The sequence below is a fragment of the Episyrphus balteatus genome, chromosome 4 (assembly GCF_945859705.1).
Source record: "Episyrphus balteatus chromosome 4, idEpiBalt1.1, whole genome shotgun sequence".
NCBI lineage: Eukaryota > Metazoa > Arthropoda > Insecta > Diptera > Syrphidae > Episyrphus > Episyrphus balteatus.
This window is the reverse complement of record NC_079137.1, coordinates 2,541,360-2,560,784: the sequence shown is the minus strand read 5'-3', so window position 1 is coordinate 2,560,784 and position 19,425 is coordinate 2,541,360.

The window sequence follows — 19,425 nt, the reverse complement described above, 5'->3', positions numbered from 1 at the left end:
GAGAGGAAAAATCTGTAAAGATGAGAAATTAAAAGCTTTTTAGTGTGATGCTATAAGTGGTATCATATTGTTTGGGATAAGGACTGGAAGTGAGTGATGAAAAGGGATTACGAAGGATTAATGGATTTAATGTGCTTTATGAAAAATGTTGAGATATGTTTTTTGTATTTATATGAATTGAATACGACATAGAAGAATGTATGTACCTATTTTATATGTTAAAGAAATTAACTTAAAGAAATTATCAATTTTGGGGCTGAATTATCGAAAAAAAAAAAATAATTACCCTTAGTCTTCCCAAAAAGAGTTCTATGATATTATTAAGGAAGGACCTTTTTAAATCCTTTTAGAAGCTCTCATATCTATCCCCGGATCATGGAGTTCTGAAGAAAGATATCAGAAAATCCGTTGTACAAAGCGTTACACTGTGAATTTTGATAGTTCCCAATCTCTCGACCCAAAGTGTTCTTCTAAATCCAATCATTCGTTGACCCAGGGTGTGCCATGCTGTACTGTACAGTAAAACGTAACAGTTCTTAGACTCAGAGTTTGCCATCCTAATACACTACCAACAATCGACAATATCAAGCATAACAAGCGTTGGCACCAGCTCCGTAAAACCACAACTCAAATTTTTTAATCAAACTAGTCTAATTCGTTTGTCCACCGTTTGTCCATGTTTGTCCACCCTTCAAAAAAATTTTAGAGCAAATTCTTTTTTTTTTAGAGAAGTCTGAAAAGTGAAAAATCGTCGTTTCCACCCCTCGTTTAGGAGTAATTAAAAAAAAAAAAAACAAATTTTCCACTGAAAAATTGAAATTGCCCTTAAATCCTCAAAAATCGAAGAACAAAAATTCAAACTGCTGTCGTTTGTCCATCTCGAGAAATGAATACAAACAAAATATCATCGTTTGTCCACCCTACTTTAAGAGGCCTCCGGACAAAATTTTGAGAAAAACGACAAATATGGAAATTTTCTGCACAGTTTGTGAGGTCCAAAGAACACTTATTTCAAAAAACTAATTTGCTAATGAAAGATTGACATTTAATCTAAAGCATGGTCTAGCCACATTTTTATTTTTTTAAATTTTGTTCATACCTTATATTAATATTTCAATAACAGTTTTTGCAAAATAGCCGAAAACAACTTTTTTCTTGTATAGTTTATGAGAAACTGAAGTGGAAAACACATATGATATATATTTCAATTTAAAGGTAATGAATAAAATTAGAGCATGGTCTGAGCGGATTTTTCATTTTTGGCCCTATTTTTGAATAATCATATCATGAAAAACATCAAAATTGCTCATTTTCTCATGCATTTTTAAATGTGTAGTTGTATGAAAAAAGCAGCAATATAATTTTCCCCAAATGACAAAATACCTTCTTTTAATTGATCCAACAAAAAAAAAAATTAATCAAAAAGCTACTTATTATTACAAAATAACACAATTAATAAAACTCTATTTTTTTTATCAAAAATTCGTTACTTTCGCTTAAGAAGATATTCAAAAAACAAATTTTTGTACTGAAAATTTCAAAGTCCCCTAAAATCCACAAAAATTAGTATTTTTTTTTTTCAAAAATTAAAATTTCTGTCGTTTGTACAATACGATGATTTTTAATATATGTATGTAAAGAACTCGAAGTGGACAAACGACAGAAATTTGAATTTTTGAAAAAAAAGTAATTTTTGGGGATTTTATGGGACTTTGAATTTTTCAGTGCAAATTTTGTTTTTTAAATAGTTACTAAACTTAGGGTGGACAAACAATGATTTTTGGTATGTATCCATTTCTTGAGGTGGATAAACGATGGCCATTTGAATTTTTGAAAAAAAAAATTGATTTTTGCGGATTTTAAGGGAATTTAAATTTTTCGTTTCCACCCTAAACGGGGGTGGAAACGACAATTTTTCATTTATTTTGTAAGGGTAGACAAACTAAAATTTTGGGTGGAAAAAACATGAACAAACGGTGGACAAACGAATTAGACAAGTTTGGTTCAAAAATTTTAAGATCGCTTCACGGAGCTGTTGGCAGCAGTAAATTCAATAAAATCGATTGATATTTCATCCATTTTTAATTTTTAATAGAAGCAAATGTACTGAAAACCCTTAAATAGCTAAACAAGAAATTTTAAGAACATACAAAATCGAAAAAAATTTAGTTTTTTGGTCCCTGACTCGATACATTGAATTTAGAAGTCCAAAATTCCAAATCGGAAACAACCGTTTTTTTCTACTTCAATAGCTCTTGAATTGAAATCTGGAATTCTATTTCCTTAGCATTATGTGATTTTGCTGGCACTTATTACAAACAAATTTCATAAGATTCAGAAATAAAGAAGCTCCATTTATATTTTTTGGCTGATAAAATTGATTTTAAGAAAGTACACCTGTCTTCCAAAGAATTTCCGATCAAGCTTCTCATGTTCCATATTATTTTGGTCTTAACCAATGTTCAGCAAAAGAAGTTCCACTGATGCAGTTTATCCAATATTTTCGAATATTTTATTTGTCACCTCCTGACTCCAAGACGGCTATCATCAGTGACTCCGGTATATATCCTCTTCTTCAAGTTCCCGATGATTTACCACATCCGTCGACGTAAAAAAATTCGCTGATAAAACAAATCGACATGGACCCAAATCACATATTGGCGAGGGAACTCAATTCGAAAGGTTTGTGTATTTTTCTTCTTCATCTGATCACCAGCTTGCAACACAGCAGACAGCAACAGCAGTGTGGCTCGTTACTTTGATGGAAATATTACAATTTTTGTTGTTGTTGTTTGTTGTTGCAACTTTTCGATTATTATTATTGCTGCTATGCAACTTGGAAAAAGTAAGAAGAAAATACATCGAGGACCAGTAAGGCTCCATACACAGTTACACACTCGTCCTCGGAAACGAAATGAATCTTAAAAGTTTCTCCTGAACAAAAATGTTGTGTTTCGGTCTTTCTAGAGAGTGAAAGAGAGAGAGAAAAACAAAGTCAAAGTCATTCGACAGACGGACAAACTTCCTTCTCACAAACGAATCGAATCGAACCAAACAGACCTGTGCGGCACAATGTCATTATAAAGTAACAACTTTATTGACGGGTAATTTATTCTGGGGCACAGCAATAAACCGGCCAACTTTATAATGACGGTTGTAAATTATTAAAAAAAAAAAATAAAAATGTTTATAAAAGATTTTGAGGGAATGAATGAATAAGTGTGGGAGAGAGAGCTGCAAGGAAGGTAGAAGAAATGTCACTTCTTGAGATTGAGCTGGTTCGCGAGAGACCATCTTTTGTCATCCGAAACTCATAATTCATCGAATTTATTTATATGTGTCGGTCGAGCGTCGCAATGCAGAATGCCACATTATTTAGAACCAAACAAACAAAAGGTAGAAGGTGATGCTCTCTATAGGTTGCTGCTGTTGTTGATAGTCTTGGTGGTGTTACTGCTTCATCATTTCTGTGAGAATTCGGCAACACCATCACAGTCAAATGTGTGATAATGACAATTATGGTGTTGATGATGATGAGGATGCCGCGGTGGCGGCCTTCGGTATATGGCATATAGCAACTTTGTTTGCCTCGAAGATGTATCAATGATAGCATCCAATGACAATGCCAGTCAATTGGTTTTTGTTGAAGTGTAATTTATGACTTTAAAGGGTGTGGATTAGGCTCTATATATTTGTGATACAATGTTGCTTTGTTTAAACTTGAACCGAAACCAAGATACGTTTTTGTGAGAGTATAAATTATTGTCAATATTTTTTTGTCTGAATATGAGTTCGAAATTTATGTTTTTTGACTAATGAACTAACAAAACTGTTTTAACCAATAAAATTGAGACAAAAATTAGAAGGCAGAATTGAAATGTAATAACCATCAATTCTGCAATGAGGTATCTAACTTTCTTTCTTCAACAAATCATCTCCAATGTTTCGATATTAGTCGATGTCATAAAATCGATGGCTTGCTGTTTCCTTCAATAAATTCAACAGAATAGTTTTTTCCCACTTCAATTTTTTTGGCTTGGAAGAGTTTGGAAGAACTTTTAAGACCTAGAACAATTTTAAAGCAGCTTTCGAAAAGAGGGGGACCAAGTCGAAAACGGGTTTTTGTGTTTAAAACCCACATTTTTGAAAATTTTTTGAAAAAAAAAAAAATTATCATTCCGGAAGAAATTTATTAAAACAAAGTTTTAAATGAAAACAATCCATGACGTCAAAAAAGCTTTAAATAGCTAGAAATATTGAACCACCTTAACCACATTTAAAGCTTTTCTGACGCCATGGAGTGTGTTAATAAATTTTTTCCACAAGGATAATTTCTTTTTTTTTTCGAAAAAATTTTCAAAAATGTAAGTTTTAGACCCAAAAACCCGTTTCCAACCTAGCCTCCTTTTTTCAATATTTAAGAAAATGTGGTTCCGTTTGTGTAAATAAGGAGTTCGAAGGATAAAATTCAAGAAAACACTGTTCGAGTAGAAATTCAATAACTGAAGTAGCTGACAAAAGATAGTCCATCCAGATGCAAAATTAAAATTTTTAAGTCACTCATAAGTATAGAACAGCCAATTTTAACTTTTATGAAAATTAACGAATATTGACTTAAAAAAATCAACTCAAAGCCAAGATTTTGTTTTGGTTCCAAATCTTCGAATTGTCATGAGTGTTCTATTGAAGTTTCTACACTTTTAATTTTGCACCTAGATGCACCATTTTTCTTCAGTTACATAAGTTATTGAATGTCTACTCGTTTTTTTTTTTGCATTTTCCTCCTTCAAGTCCTTATTCACACAAACGAAATCACATTTCCTGACTTTATACCTTAAAATAAATTAACGACTTTGCAACATGTGATATTATTTTTTTGTAAAGATTCCTCTCTTTTAATGCACACCACGTTCTTCAATTTCAGCTTTTTCGATAAAAATGTAACATTACCCCAAACTGGTTTTAATAATAAAGTTAAATGACTCTCTACCCCACAATGACATCAGGATGTGGTGATTTTGAAAGAAAATATCTTCTTTGCATCTTTCGTCAGTTTTTCCAAAAAAAATGTTTCCCTTCTAGTGTAGATACTCAACTCAAATTCACAAAACAAAATTCCAAATGTCCTCATTTTTTTTTTTGGTTTGCTAAGATTGGATCAAAAAAAGAGAGGAAGAACTTTCATCATATCATTTGCCATATGTTTGTTTGTGAAACCATCACACGGTTGTACAGTGGGGCTTTTTATGAGGTATGAATAATAGAAGAAAAAAAATACATCGAAGCAGTCTCAGCTTTTGGGTGTTTTGAGTTAGCCAAATTCGGTAACAAGTTGTTGTGCACGAGAATCAAACTTGGGCTTGAAAATTAAAAAATATGCTTTTGACAGCTGTCAAACTCGAAACTAATAACAAAAGAAAAAAGGTTTTTGATGCTTTCTTCTTTTTTTTAATTTTTCTTTCACTGTTCAAATCCATTTTTGGACTTCAATGAGCATTTTTTTTTTATTTAAAAAATGTATTAGATGATTTAATTCCAATTTTATGATCCATCAGCCCCACTGTAAGTCGTAGTTTAGAATGACATTCCATCACAATGTATCGCACGCAGGCTAGTAAATTTTTATGAAGCAATATTCCGCCAGCAATTTATACATTGGGGCCCCATTCACCAATTCAATGAGCATAATAAAGCTCGCGGTGCGGCCTGGGTCGCAAAAACCCTCCTTAACTTGTATTTCACAAACAACGAAGCCAGCAAACCATCAACATACACACAACGCCCGCCGCCGCCGCCCCATCGCTATCATCCGTCGACATGACAAATAAAATAAAATTTTATTCATTTTCATTTTTCGCTCAAAACATTTCATTAGCCAGCGATTGTGCTTGGAATTTTTGATTTTTCTTTTTTTCGAAACCCCCCAAACCCTCTTTTTTTTACAAAAAAAAAAAAAAAAACAATCTTTGAGATAAGGTGGGTTAGTTTTTTTTTTTTTCTTTCTTTCATCTCTTTTCTTATATTTTTTTGGCGCTTTGGAAAATCTCTAGCACTTAACTTGTTTCATAAATAAAGCCAGATGGATGTTGGGATGGATGGATTCTTTTGAAATTGAGAGGTGGTGGAGGGCGGATAAAGCTTGAATACACGATGTGATGTCTGCGATGTGATGCGATCTCAAAAAAGTCCTTGGCGATATGCTTTCAAATTTCATGATGGAATGAAACATCAATACTCTCTGAATATTGTTGCCTGTAAGGAATATTTTTTTTGTTGTGTGAAGGAAACAGTATGTAAGGCAAGTTTTGGGAAAACAAATAAACCATCACAGCTGTTTGACGTGAAATTTCGCCGCACTACAGCCGGAGCAGAGCCGCATGCTTTCATTTTATATGGGACATTTCGTTTCACCATGATAAATAATTTTGGATAAAATGAAATGGTGCGGAGGAATAAAAATTTTTGATCGTGATGCGGCGGTGGTGGTGCGGCGGTAGTACGGCGAAATAGGAATCACAACAAAAACATTACTGTTAAAAAAAGAGCCAAGTTCTAATATGTTGAAGTTATGCTAGCACAAAAAGTACTGAAATGTAAAAGTGTACCAAGTTCTAAAGCTTGGCTTTAAATTTGTATACAAAATGTTGATTGTTCTCTTGACAATTTTTCTTTAAATTACCGATTTTTAAAGCTATTTGAAAAATTGCCAAGTAAACAATCAACATTTTGTATACAAATTTAAAGCCAAGCTTTAGAACTTGGTACACTTTTACATTTCAGTACTTTTTGTGCTAGCATAACTTCAACATATTAGAACTTGGCTCTTTTTTTAACAGTAATGTTTTTGTTGTGATTTCACTACTTTTTGCAAGGTATTGCTCAGAAAAAATGGGCGGTTACCACGACCCTTGTCTAAAATTGTCAAATTTAAAATTTTTTCTTTTGTATAAACTACCAGGTCTATCATTCTACCAAATTTTAATGTTCTAACGAAAGTTAGAAATGCTCTATAATATTTGATGAAAATTCACTGGAAATAGGCAGTTGCCACGCCCCCCCCTGGCTAAAATTCTCAGATTAAAATTTTTTTCCTTTGTATAAACTACCAGCTCTACCATTCTACCAAATTTCAAGATTCTACGATAATCAGAAGTGCTCTATAATATTTGATGAAAATTCAGCGGAAATAGGCGATTGCCACGCCCCCTGGCTTAAATTCTCAAATTTTAAATTTTTTAATTTGTATAAACAACCAGCTCTAACATTCTACCAAATTTCAAGATTCTACGATAATCAGAAGTACTCTATAATATTTGATGAAAATTCAGCGGAAATGGGCGATTGCCACGCCCCCTGGCTGAAATTCTCAAATTTTAAATTTTTTCCTTTGTATTAACTATCAGCTCTACCATTCTACCAAATTTCAAGGTTCTACGATAATCAGAAGTGCTCTATAATATTTTATGATAATTCAGCGGAAATGGGCGGATGCCACGCCCCCTGAATTGAAAATCTCAAGTTTTCGATTTTTTCCTTTGTATACACCACAAGTCCTATCACCGTGTAAAATTTCAAGTTTCTACGATATCGGGAAGTTCTCCATAATTTTGATGATCTGTCAGTGAGTCAGTGAGTCAGTGAATCAGTGAGTCAGTGAGTCAGTGAGTCAGTTACGGTTTTTGCGATTTTTAAAGCCCTATATCTCAGAAACTACTCATCGTAGGAGGCTGAAATTTTGCGAGGTGTTTGGTTTTGACCATCTCAACAAATGTAGCGAGTTTGAAATTTCTAGCATCTTTGGTGTAGAAGTTAGAGGGGGGTCGAAAATGGCCTGAGTTGTTTCCTGTAAATAAGGGTGTAGTGCCGAAGTTGCTAGAGAACTTGGCTGGGCACTACCGTGCCCCTTGATTTCAGCGTTGGTGCAGCGGAATAGGAATTTTTGAACATGGTGCCGTTATAATTCGGTGGTGGTGCGGTGGAATAAAAAACTTTTATCATTGTGCGGCTGTGGTGCGGCGGTGGCTCAGATCTCAAAAATCCGTGTAGCTCAGAATTTTTTTTACTGCAGTAGAAAAACCGCGAAAAAGGCTACTCATCAGCAGAGTTGTCAACCGTCCCACCAAAATACTGGAATTTAACCAGAATATGAATAGGTAACACCATTTTTTGAAAACCCTACTGTCTCAAAGTTGTGTGTATCAAACATTTTAGCCGAGTGTTGTTTCTTTTCGTTGGCTAAATAGCCAGCCCCTGTTCTTTTTGTAGTAAGATAAAATTTTATGTTATAGCTCTCCATTCCTACAAACGACTATACTTTACAACACACACTCACACACACAAAGAACAACAACCAAAAAAAAAGCTTCAATATCGACAACAATGCCGCATCAATATTCTTTAACATTCTCCAAAAAAAAAAAAAAACATAGAATAGGAAAATCAGCTTGGTTTTTTTTTTGTTCACAAAAAATCCAATCATTTTCCATCACAAATCCATCTGGTTTTTCCGTTTCTATATCTTTTTTGTGGATGGATTAATGAAATTGATCTTTGTCCCCCAGTCTTACAGAATATTACACACATACACACACAATATTTCAGTCAGAGTGTGATGATATTAGATTTGATGAAATGGCTAACAGGCATTTATATAAACGCAAAAGGACCTGCTTTTTTTTTCTTGTTCGTCCTTGTAAAATAACCTCCTCCACCCCCCACACATAAAGAGAATGGAAAGAAAATACCCATATAGCCAGTCGTCATGGTCTCGCAAAATAAAATAATCATTTTAACCTTATGCATCCTTCAGATACACACAAAAGTATTATATGTATTTGCTTAACGATCTGCAAAAAGGGATATGATGGCATGCGATTTTATTTGCATTTTACTGAAAGGATATTTACACAAATCCTCTGCCCTCCCTTCTCTGCCTACCATCACAAAAGGTCTGGGTCAAATACAGGATACGCACAAAGGACTTTCTGCAATTGCCATCAAGTTCATGAAAATAAAAGAACAAAATTGTATCTTAAACATGTGTTTCTTTTCATCAGGCGAGGCGAGAGAAGCAAGGAGCAACACTCACTAGAAGCAGCAAGTGGTGGATTCAAATTGACCATGATTGCAATTTAGAGGGTTGTTATATGGAAAAACAACAACCTCGATATCGAAAATGGAAACATAAAGGGGTTGTGAAAACAGCTCATCCGAGCTCGATGAAAGCCCTTTTTTTTTACTTTCAGAATGAAAAAAAAATTCAAAGGGTGTGAAAAGTATTATATACGTAAAGTGAAGAACACCTTTTAAGTGCGTGCCGAAGGACCATTTTTTCGATTTTCCAGTGATTTGAATTTATTGGGTGATTTTTTTTATATTTTTTTTTGTGCCTTCTTCAAGACACCTGATGGAAGAGGCGAACAAGCAACTTGAAAATCACATAAATACTAATTCCCTTTTTTTTTCAAAAGGGGAAAGGGGAAACTTTTGGCCTGATTAAGCGAAAGGAAACACGTCCGTCGTCGTCGTCATCGATGTATTTTTTGTTTGGATCATTAAATTTAATCGAAGATTGAATTGGAAAGGATTCAAAAATCTTAAAATGAGCCTTGAGATTGGGTCAAGAATGAGTACATTTGGTTATTATCAAATTGAAAATAAATACTATAAAAAAAAGGGGGGGCATTTAATGCACATGATGTGTTTTATTTTTGCTTATTTTGTTTGAAATTCTCAAATTCATGAAGTGTGAAATTATTTTCTTCTGTCAAACTTATGTGTCGATTGATATTTTTTTTTTCCTTTTATTCTTATCTTTTTGGAAGCATTCTCTACATAAATCTTTTTGTTTAATTTTTTAACTACATCTCACTTACCATGAGTTAAGTATTTAAACTAATCGTCACTTCAAAAGATCTCATCAATATCTATAAAAACCAAAAATAAAATAAATACTTTTAATGTCACCAAATGAAAAATTAAAACTCTCCTTAGGTTTATTAAATTGTCTGTCAATCACAATGATCGATTGGAAGACAATTCATCAAAAATTCGTTTTTAAAAGTTAAGTTCATGAATTTTGTTATTAAATCAAAAATTTGCTTTTAATTATTCAGTGTCGTCGTCAGTCGGCAGATAAGCAAAGAAGATCTTCGAAAAAAGACCTAACACGAAAACCAATTGATTGAATGATCGAATTTTAAGCACAATTTTGATATGTTACGGTTGACTTTCGACAAAATTCTAGAGAAGCCTCAATGATTGATAGCAATTTGGAGCTTAAATTTTATTTGTATCTATTTTTTTGAGGGATTTGATTTTAATAATCGGAAGTTCTTTGATAAATGAGTTTTTTTTTTAAGCTATTAAGCTTAATAATTTTGCAGTAGGAATTTATTTTTGTTTTAAATTTTGTCTATTTATTTATTTTATATAAGCAAATGAAAAAATTCAAAAGGCCAAAATTCTAAAATAAAAATTTGCATTTTGGTCACTGAGGTGTATGAGTAACATTTTTTGTTGAATTAATTTTTGTTCAATTATATCGTTCTTACGATCAAAAATTAAAATTAAAAAAAAAAAAACCATACAAGAGTAAAGAAAAATACCAGTTAATCGAATCAGACGATGAGTAAGTTCAAAAAACCTCAATAAAAAATCAAAAACAGTCGTTAAAATATTATTCTGCTCCACAAAGTTAGACAAGCTTTTTAAAAACCCCCAAAGCAGTAGGTCATTATCATTGGTTCAATATATTTTTTTCAGAGCGAACGATGACTCCCTTTTTTAATCACCAAAAAAGCCCAAAGATTTCATAAAATTACAAAATAAAAAAAAAAATTAAATAAAATGATTTGCATTCCACTCCAATGAAATTAAACAAATTTATGACACAAATAATTTTCAACTTGAGAACAAGTTTTTAATTCATATGTCAAATGGGCAAATTATCCAAAATACCCATAAACAATGATAAATTCTTCATAAATTTTGATGACACAAATTAATTTAATGTGAATACATTTTGGTTTGGTTTTGTTTTTTGTCAGAGCATGTGGGGATATTAAAAAAAAAAAAAAATGTCATTCCCTCTACAAAAGTTGATGAAATATCACAAAATTACTCAACATATCAGAATAAAAAACCAGAAGAATAACAAAAAAATGACAAAAAACGATAATTTGAAATTCGGAGGACACAACAAAGTGTTTTGTTGATGGTGGGTGACAATGATGACGATGGTGGATCACATCAAGAAGGAGGTGGCTGGGTAAAGATGAGGAAATGGAAATGACATTTAAAGCTTTTTGGCGATCTTCAACCCCAAAAAAAAACAAGACATTCACGTAAATTAATTTACACAAGATCGAGGAACTGTATCAACAAGAAACGTGTGTTTATATTTGTTTTTGTTATATTTTTAAAAATTGTTTTATGACCGATTGTCAGCTGCTGTCAACGTCGAAGAATAAAATAAATATTTCAAATTGACTTTTTTTTTTTATTATCTTCTTCGTTTTTAATAAGCAGGTCATTGCCTTGCTGATGGATAGTTTTATTAACATTTGAGTGATATTTTAGTTTTTTTTTTTTTTTAATTTAAGAGTACCTAAATTATGACACATTTAAATATATATCTAATTAAGTTCTTTTTCCATAGGTCTACTTAGATAAACAAGGCTTAAAAAAAAAATATATATATTTTTTAAGTGTTTTATATTTTAATTTTTGCACTATGTTATTAAAATAAATAAAATTTTACTTGATATCCAATCAAAGATTCTTTCCACCCAAAATTTTAGGTGTCGCCAAATTTATTTGCATAATTTTTTGAGTGATTTGATTTGACTAAATCAGAAGTTCTTTGATAAATGTGTTTTTTTTTAGCAATATTTAGCTTAATAATTTCGATGTAGGTTTTATTTTTGTATATAAATTTGTCGATTTATTTATTTAACATAAGCATATGTACCTATATGTAGGTATAATCAAATAAAAAAATTCAAAAAGCCAAGAATCTAAAATAAAATTTTTCATTTTGGTCACTGAGGTGTATGAGTAACATTTTTTTGTTGAATTAATCTTTGTTCAATTATATTGTTCTTCCGATCAGAAATTTAATTAAAATAAATGATACAGGGCAGTGCTATAATATATATACACGGACAAAAAATCCAGGTAAAAACAAGCGGATTCTGTATTAAATTAAGCCGATCAATCGGTCAATATAGAAAATATTTTTTTCAAAATGTTGTGTCAATCGATGACTACGCTCAAAAAAACCTCGAGAACAAATCAGAAATTGTCTTTAAAATAATTTTTTGCTCCTCAAAAGTGTAGACAAGCGTTCGAAAAGCCCCCAAAGCAGTAGGTCATTATCATTGGTTTTTTTTTTAGAGCGATGATTCCCTTTTAATCACCCAAAAAGCAAAAGATTTCATAAAGTTACAAAAAAAATATATATAAATAAAATGATTTGAATTTCACTAAAATAAAATTAAACAATTTTACAAAAAAAAAAACAAATTTCTAAAGAATTTTCAAAGTTCCTCAAAATCTTCCTTCTTTTTTAATCGCAAAAATAAAATTGGTCAACATTTTTAAGGACTAATTTTTGTCGTTTTTGAATTTTTGTAAAACTATTGTGATAAACAGAAAATACATATTCAGGATGATTAAAAGTTTGTACAAATCAGATAAAAACAAATATAAAAATAAAAAACAAATTTTTAGGCTTTTTTGGGAAAAAAAAAATAAAATTTAAAAACAAAAAATAAATTATTGAAAAATTAAGATTTTTTTATCAACTCTTTTGGTTCTTTAATAATTGATGTTATAATTTATGTAAAATTCCGGAGCCGTTAAAAAAAAAAAAAAAAAAAAACAATTCCTAAAAATTTTTGTGTCTAATTCCACATTTCCAATTAAAAAAAAACTCTTCATCCGAATTTTTTTGATTCTCAATTTTTGTGGAAAAAAATGAAACTTTTGAGTCAAGTTTCTTGTTTCCAATTATATTTTGTAGAACATATTAAATATTTCAAGAACAAAATTCAAATTACCTCAAACCTTTGGTTGCAATATTATTTTTCATTTTTTTTTTTATTTTTCAAGAACCTATCCTCACCACGCAGCAGTTTTTCTATATACCTTCAATCCATAAGCAAGTTCCACTTAATTTATCCAATTTAATGTGTTATTCAAATCAAAATCATTAGACAGTCGTAAAATTCTGACAATCAGTGTCAATCAATCAATTTTATTTAAATATTTACTCCACCCCTGAAACAGCTTAAAGATTTAAATGCCACAAAACTTTTACGACCAAATAAAAAGACAAATTTACTACCATTTCCCCCTTCTGTCTTTGGGTATAATGTGCCATATATCTGCCTCAGCTACAGCGAGCTACTGCGTCAAATAAATTCACAACCTTAAGAATGTTGAAGCCTACACACTCACACATTATTATTTTATTTTCATTTTGATGCATATACAAAACAAGGAAAAAAAAATATACAAGCTATAAACTTTACGAATAAAACAAACTTCTAAATGGATAATAAAATTATAATCGGAATTTTAGATACTTTTTTTCTCTCTCTCATCTTTAACTCAGAGACCTCAACTCAAGAGGATCATTAGAGCTTCACTTAACTTATAGCTATTGGATTGGTATTGGTTTTATTAGGTCTTGTAAAGGTGCATACTGACTGAATATACTTAAATAATCAAAAACCATTTTGACAAGATCCGCTTTTGTGGACTTTTACGATCTCAAATAAAACGAAAATACTTAAAGAAACACCTCAGATTTACTCCTCCTTTAAATGTGTGTGCTTATTCAGGTAATAGCCTTTGCGTCCTAAATTGAATTCATATCGAAACATCAATAAAACAGAAAAAAAACAAAAACAAGTCAAAAATGCACTTTTGCACAGATACACTCATAAAAAATCAGTTGATTACGCTTCCTTCAATAAATAAACTTTTAGAGGTTTTTATATAGGAATTGGTTTTATCCAGTCCTCGGGGTTAAGGAAAGGCATAGTTTTTTTTACTGCCGCATATAAATTATATAAACGCCTTATTTGCATAGATTTTTTTGAATGAAATTCTTAAGTTTGATTTTATTGGAAGGCGCTTTAACAGCTTTGTACACTGGCGCTGTATATAAATGCAATGCAGTGGCGAGGGATATAAAAGTTATACGATTTAAAAGATAGATCGTAAAATCATTGTGAGTGTTTTGAACAAACAAGGGGAAATGTCAGGGAAATAAATTAAATAGAAAAAAGTCAATTAATTGGTCGGAGGTAGTTGTTTTCTGTAATTAAATGGAAATAGGTAGGTAGGAGTTCGAAATATTCTATTTATGTACAGAAATTACAATTTTTTTTCGATTTTTCGAGAAAAAATCAAGGTCCCTTGCCTAAAAAAATTGGATTTTAAAAAAATTGGATTTTAAAAAAATTCTTCCAAATCCATTGAATGAGACATTAAAAGAAAGGTCTCTTTAAGCTCTATTCAAAGCTGAAAACCAAAAGTTTCTTGGAGGTCTGGTTGCTGAATAATTTTCAATCGAAATATTTTTTTTTAAATTTTTTTTATACATATTTTTTACATTCGGAAGCATATATTTTCGGATCAAAGTGTCTAAACAAGTTTTGGTTAACAGATACGAGCTCACAATGAACAGGCCTATTTATTTATAAAAAAAAACACAAAATTTATTTTTTTCGGATTTTCGAAAAAAAATCAAGGTTAACCCCTTGCCTAAAAAAATTGGATTTTGAAGAAATTCTTCCAAATCCATCGAATGAGACATCAAAAGAAAGGTCTCTTTAAGCTCTATTCATAGCTGAAAACCAAAAGTTTCTTGGAGTTTCTGGTGGCTGAATAATTTTCAATCTAAATATATTTTTTTACATTTTTTTTACATTTTTTTTTACATTTTTTTTACATTTTTTTTTATAATTTTTTTTTTTTACATTCGGAAGCAGATATTTTCGGATCAAAATTTCTAAACAAGTTTTGGTTAACAGATACGAGCTCACAATGAACAGGCCTATTTATTTATTAAAAAAAATACAAATTTATTTTTTTCGGATTTTCGAGAAAAAATCAAGGTTAACTAACCCCTTTGATACAAAAATTAGATTTTAAAAAAATTCTAAGAAATTCATCGAATGAGACATCAAAAGAAAGGTCTCTTTAAGCTCTATTCATCGCTGAAAACCAAAAGTTTCTTGGAGGTCTGGTTGCTGAATAATTTTCAATCGAAATATATTTTTTTTACATTTTTTTTATACATTTTTTTTACATTCGGAAGCAGATATTTTCGGATCAAAGTGTCTAAACAAGTTTTGGATTACAGATACGAGCCCAGAATGAATAGGCCTATTTATTTAGGTATTACAAAAATAATACAAATTTATTTATTTTTTTGGATTTTCGAGAAAAAATCAAAAAAAAAAATTGGATTTTGAAAAAAAAATATTCGAGAAAAAATCAAGAATTTAAAAAAATAATTTTTTTTACTCGGAAGCAGATATTTCCAGTATCTAAACTCCCATTTTTAGAATCACAAAATGGCATTGAGCTGCTAAAAAACCTTGTTGAATTGAAATTTAAATTTGATGAAAATCCTATATTTTTCAAAAACCGTTTCAATTAAAATTCAGATCATAAATTAAATTTTTACAAAATTCGAATTTTAAACTAAATTTCTCTTAAATGACCAAGCTTTTCATATTCTTGTATACCTTTTATAAAATTTTATAATTTGTGATTGGAATGGAAAATTATTCCATATCTCCCGCGGTTACATCAGAATGCACACCGCGGACGACGAACGGTGTGCCACCTTTTTATACATCTCCGGTTGCAACTAATATTAATTATTACAGGTACTTAATTATTTCGTATAATATAATATTTTAATGTACCCAATGTCCCAAATTGAGGTGATTTTCGCCAAAAGGTCTATCGCAAACTATAGGTATTTGAGGGATATTGTATATGCAAGAGCGTGCAGCATTTGCCATAACATCGATGGAAAACAGTGTTTCGGCGTGTATTATAGTTGGGTCATAAATTTTCCACTTCATTAACATGTTATGCGATTAAACCAGACACACACAAAACCTCATCGCCAGGACCCACAAATTCATGTTTTGTCATAATCATAATTCTACATCCTAGTGAGAGTAGAGAGTAGTATAGTATCCTAGTGTCACTTTTTTGTATAGGTACCATTTGTATCTATGTGTGTGTGTGTTTGTGTACTAACTATATAGTGATGGTGGTGGTGGTAGTTTTTTTTTTGCATCAGGACTATACTCGGCGGCGATTGAAAAACAGGAACCGCGACGACACACCCACTATATTATGTCTGTTGTCCCGCCACCATGCCACTGTGTCGTATGTCCATAATAATTAATAATAATTATATTTTGAAACAATTATGCCGCCGAGAGTTTTTGTCCCAAATAAATTGAATGTTGGACGGCTGTTAGTTTGTTGTTTGTGTGTGGTTCGGTGATTTTTTTTTTTTTTTGTTGGTAAGGCAGCTACTACCGCATCCGCCAGCCAAAAAAAGGTAACGCTGGCGGATTTGTAATTCATAAATTTATGGTTTTTGGATTTTGGATTGTTATTTTTGTTTTTTTTTTGTGAAATTTTTGAGTTTAGGTCAAATTTAGTGGCAATGTTGGTTGGTTAATTTTCTATGTTTTCATCCAGAGGTGGAAGCGCCAAAAGTCACAATTTAACCACACTAGATTTTTCCAACACACATATGACGTAACTTATGTGTTATGGAAATTTAGGTAGGGTCATTCGATTACGTGTGAGATCGTATATTAAATTTTTTTGTAGACCTACATCATGAAACGATGTATAAAGTTCAAATGTTTTTCAGCAAGTTTGAATATTGCAAGGACTTGTGACCAGATGATGGATTTATATGGACTTAGAGATAATGCACAAACACCGCACCACCACCATGACGGAATGACATAAGAGCAAAGAAAAAAACTTTCTTTTTTCGTTGTAAGAAGTCAACTTTACAGTTAAGTCAAATCTCAATGAAGAAATACACAAGTCCATGAATAAGTCCTCTCTTCTTCTGTCTTACTAAGACAGATGCATGGTCAATTCATAGGAGGTCGATTCTTACCTTCGAGTGATGCTTGGTTTTATCCCATGTAAATGATTTAGAGAAGATCCAACATCCAACGACGGTTTCTACTCTACAAAAAACATGACAGAGTTTTAGAAATTCATAAAGTTCTTAAAAATATTTTTGGGCAAAGGTTGTTTTTTGAGGGGTCGAGTTATGTGTGAGAAGGGTTTAATAAGAGATGATATACATTTATTAATTTATAAATTTGATGGAAAAGTTTTATTTGTTATAAAAACTAAGAATTTATGGAGTTTACAAAATTATCTTGAGTAAAAGGGTGTAAAATTTTTGTTTAAGAAAAGATGCAAATCTGAACTAGTACAAAAAAAAAAAATTTTACGTAAATGATACCCCAAAGACAATTGGTTTAAAAATGTTTCATTAACAATAGAAACTAAAAATAAGAAAAATCTGCAATAAGTGCAACAAAAAAAAAAGAAACAATTTGTGTTACCAAATATTTGCATTAAAAAAAGTACGTATACGCCCGAGTGAATGTGTATTATCTTGGGAAAATAGTTAAAACTTAAATGCTATTTCTACGGAAGATACTATTTGAATTTTATTCCTGAACTAGTCGTTACACCACGTCCCTTACTTTGGCGGACACTTTGTGGCGGAATCAAAAAAAATTTATCTCATTAATTGTAGCTAATTAAATGCTAATTTGTTGAGCAAACCAAAAATTTGTAGCTCGCATAGTTTTTGAATTATTGAATTTTCCGCTAAAATAAGTCTGAAGTTAGCAGACAAAATCTGAAATGATTGTAATTAATGAGTTTAGTTGACCTCCAAATTAGTAGCTTTTTAAATGCTTTTCAATTACATTAACTTGTTTTTTGTAGCTTGAACAGTTTTTTTGTTATTCAATATTCCGCTAAAATAAGACTGAAGTTAGCGGACGAAAGTAGGAAAATTAATATTTTTTTGATGCCCAAAAGTGTAACTAATTAAATGCTAATTTGTTGCGCAAAAATTAATCACAACAAAAACATTAATGTTAAAAAAAGAGCCAAGTTATCCTATATTGAAATTATGCTGGCACAAAAAGTACTGAGATGTAAAAGTGTACCAAGTTCTAAAGTTTGGGTTCAAATTCGTATCAATAAAATTTTGATTGTTCTCTTGACAATTTTTCTTAACCATCGATTTTTAAAGTTATTTCAAAAATTGCCAAGTAAACAATCAAAATTTTATTGATACGAATTTGAACCCAAACTTTAGAACTTGGTACACTTTTACATCTCAGTACTTTTTGTGCCAGCATAATTTCAATATAGGATAACTTGGCTCTTTTTTTAACATTAATGTTTTTGTTGTGATTTCACTACTTTTTGCAAGGTATGGCTGTAGAATATAAAATCTCTTTATTTGATGAAAATTCAGTGAAAATGGGTGGTTGCCACGCCCCCTGCCTGAAATTCTCAAACTTTAAATTTTTTCCTTTGTGTAAACTACCAGCACCACCATTTTACCAAATTTCAAGATTCTACGCCAATCAGAAGTGCTCTATAATAATTTATGAAAATTCAGCGGAAATGGGCGGTTGCCACACGCCCCCTGGCTGAAATTCTCAAGTTTTAAATTTTTTCCTTTGTATAAACTACCAGCTCTACTATTCTACCAAATTTCAAGATTCTACGATAATCAGAAGTGCTCTATAATATATGATGAAAATTCAGCGGAAATGGGCGGATGCCACGCCCCCTGAATTGAAAATCTCAAATTTTCGATTTTTTCCTTTGTATACACCACAAGTCCTATCACCGTGTAAAATTTCAAGTTTCTACGATATCGGGAAGTTCTCCATAATTTTGATGATCTGTCAGTGAGTCAGTGAGTCAGTTACGGTTTTTGCGATTTTTGAAGCCCTATATCTCAGAAACTACTCATTGTAGGAGGCTGAAATTTTGTGAGGTGTTTGGTTTTGACGAGCTCAACAAATGTAGTGAGTTTGAAATTTCTAGCATATTTTGTATGGAAGTTAGAGGGGGGTCGAAAATGGCCTGAGTTGTTTCCTGTAAATAAGGGTGTAGTGCCAAAGTTGCTAGAGAACTTGGCTGGGCACTACCGTGCCCCTTGATTTTGTAGCTTCACCCGGTCATTTTTTATTGCAACTTAAAGTTTCAGAAGTGCACTTCCGGTTTGACTAGTCAGTGGAGATTTTTTTAAAAAATCACTTTTTTTAATTTTTTCTTTTGCAATTAATTGTAGCTTTTGAATACATTATTTTTGATACA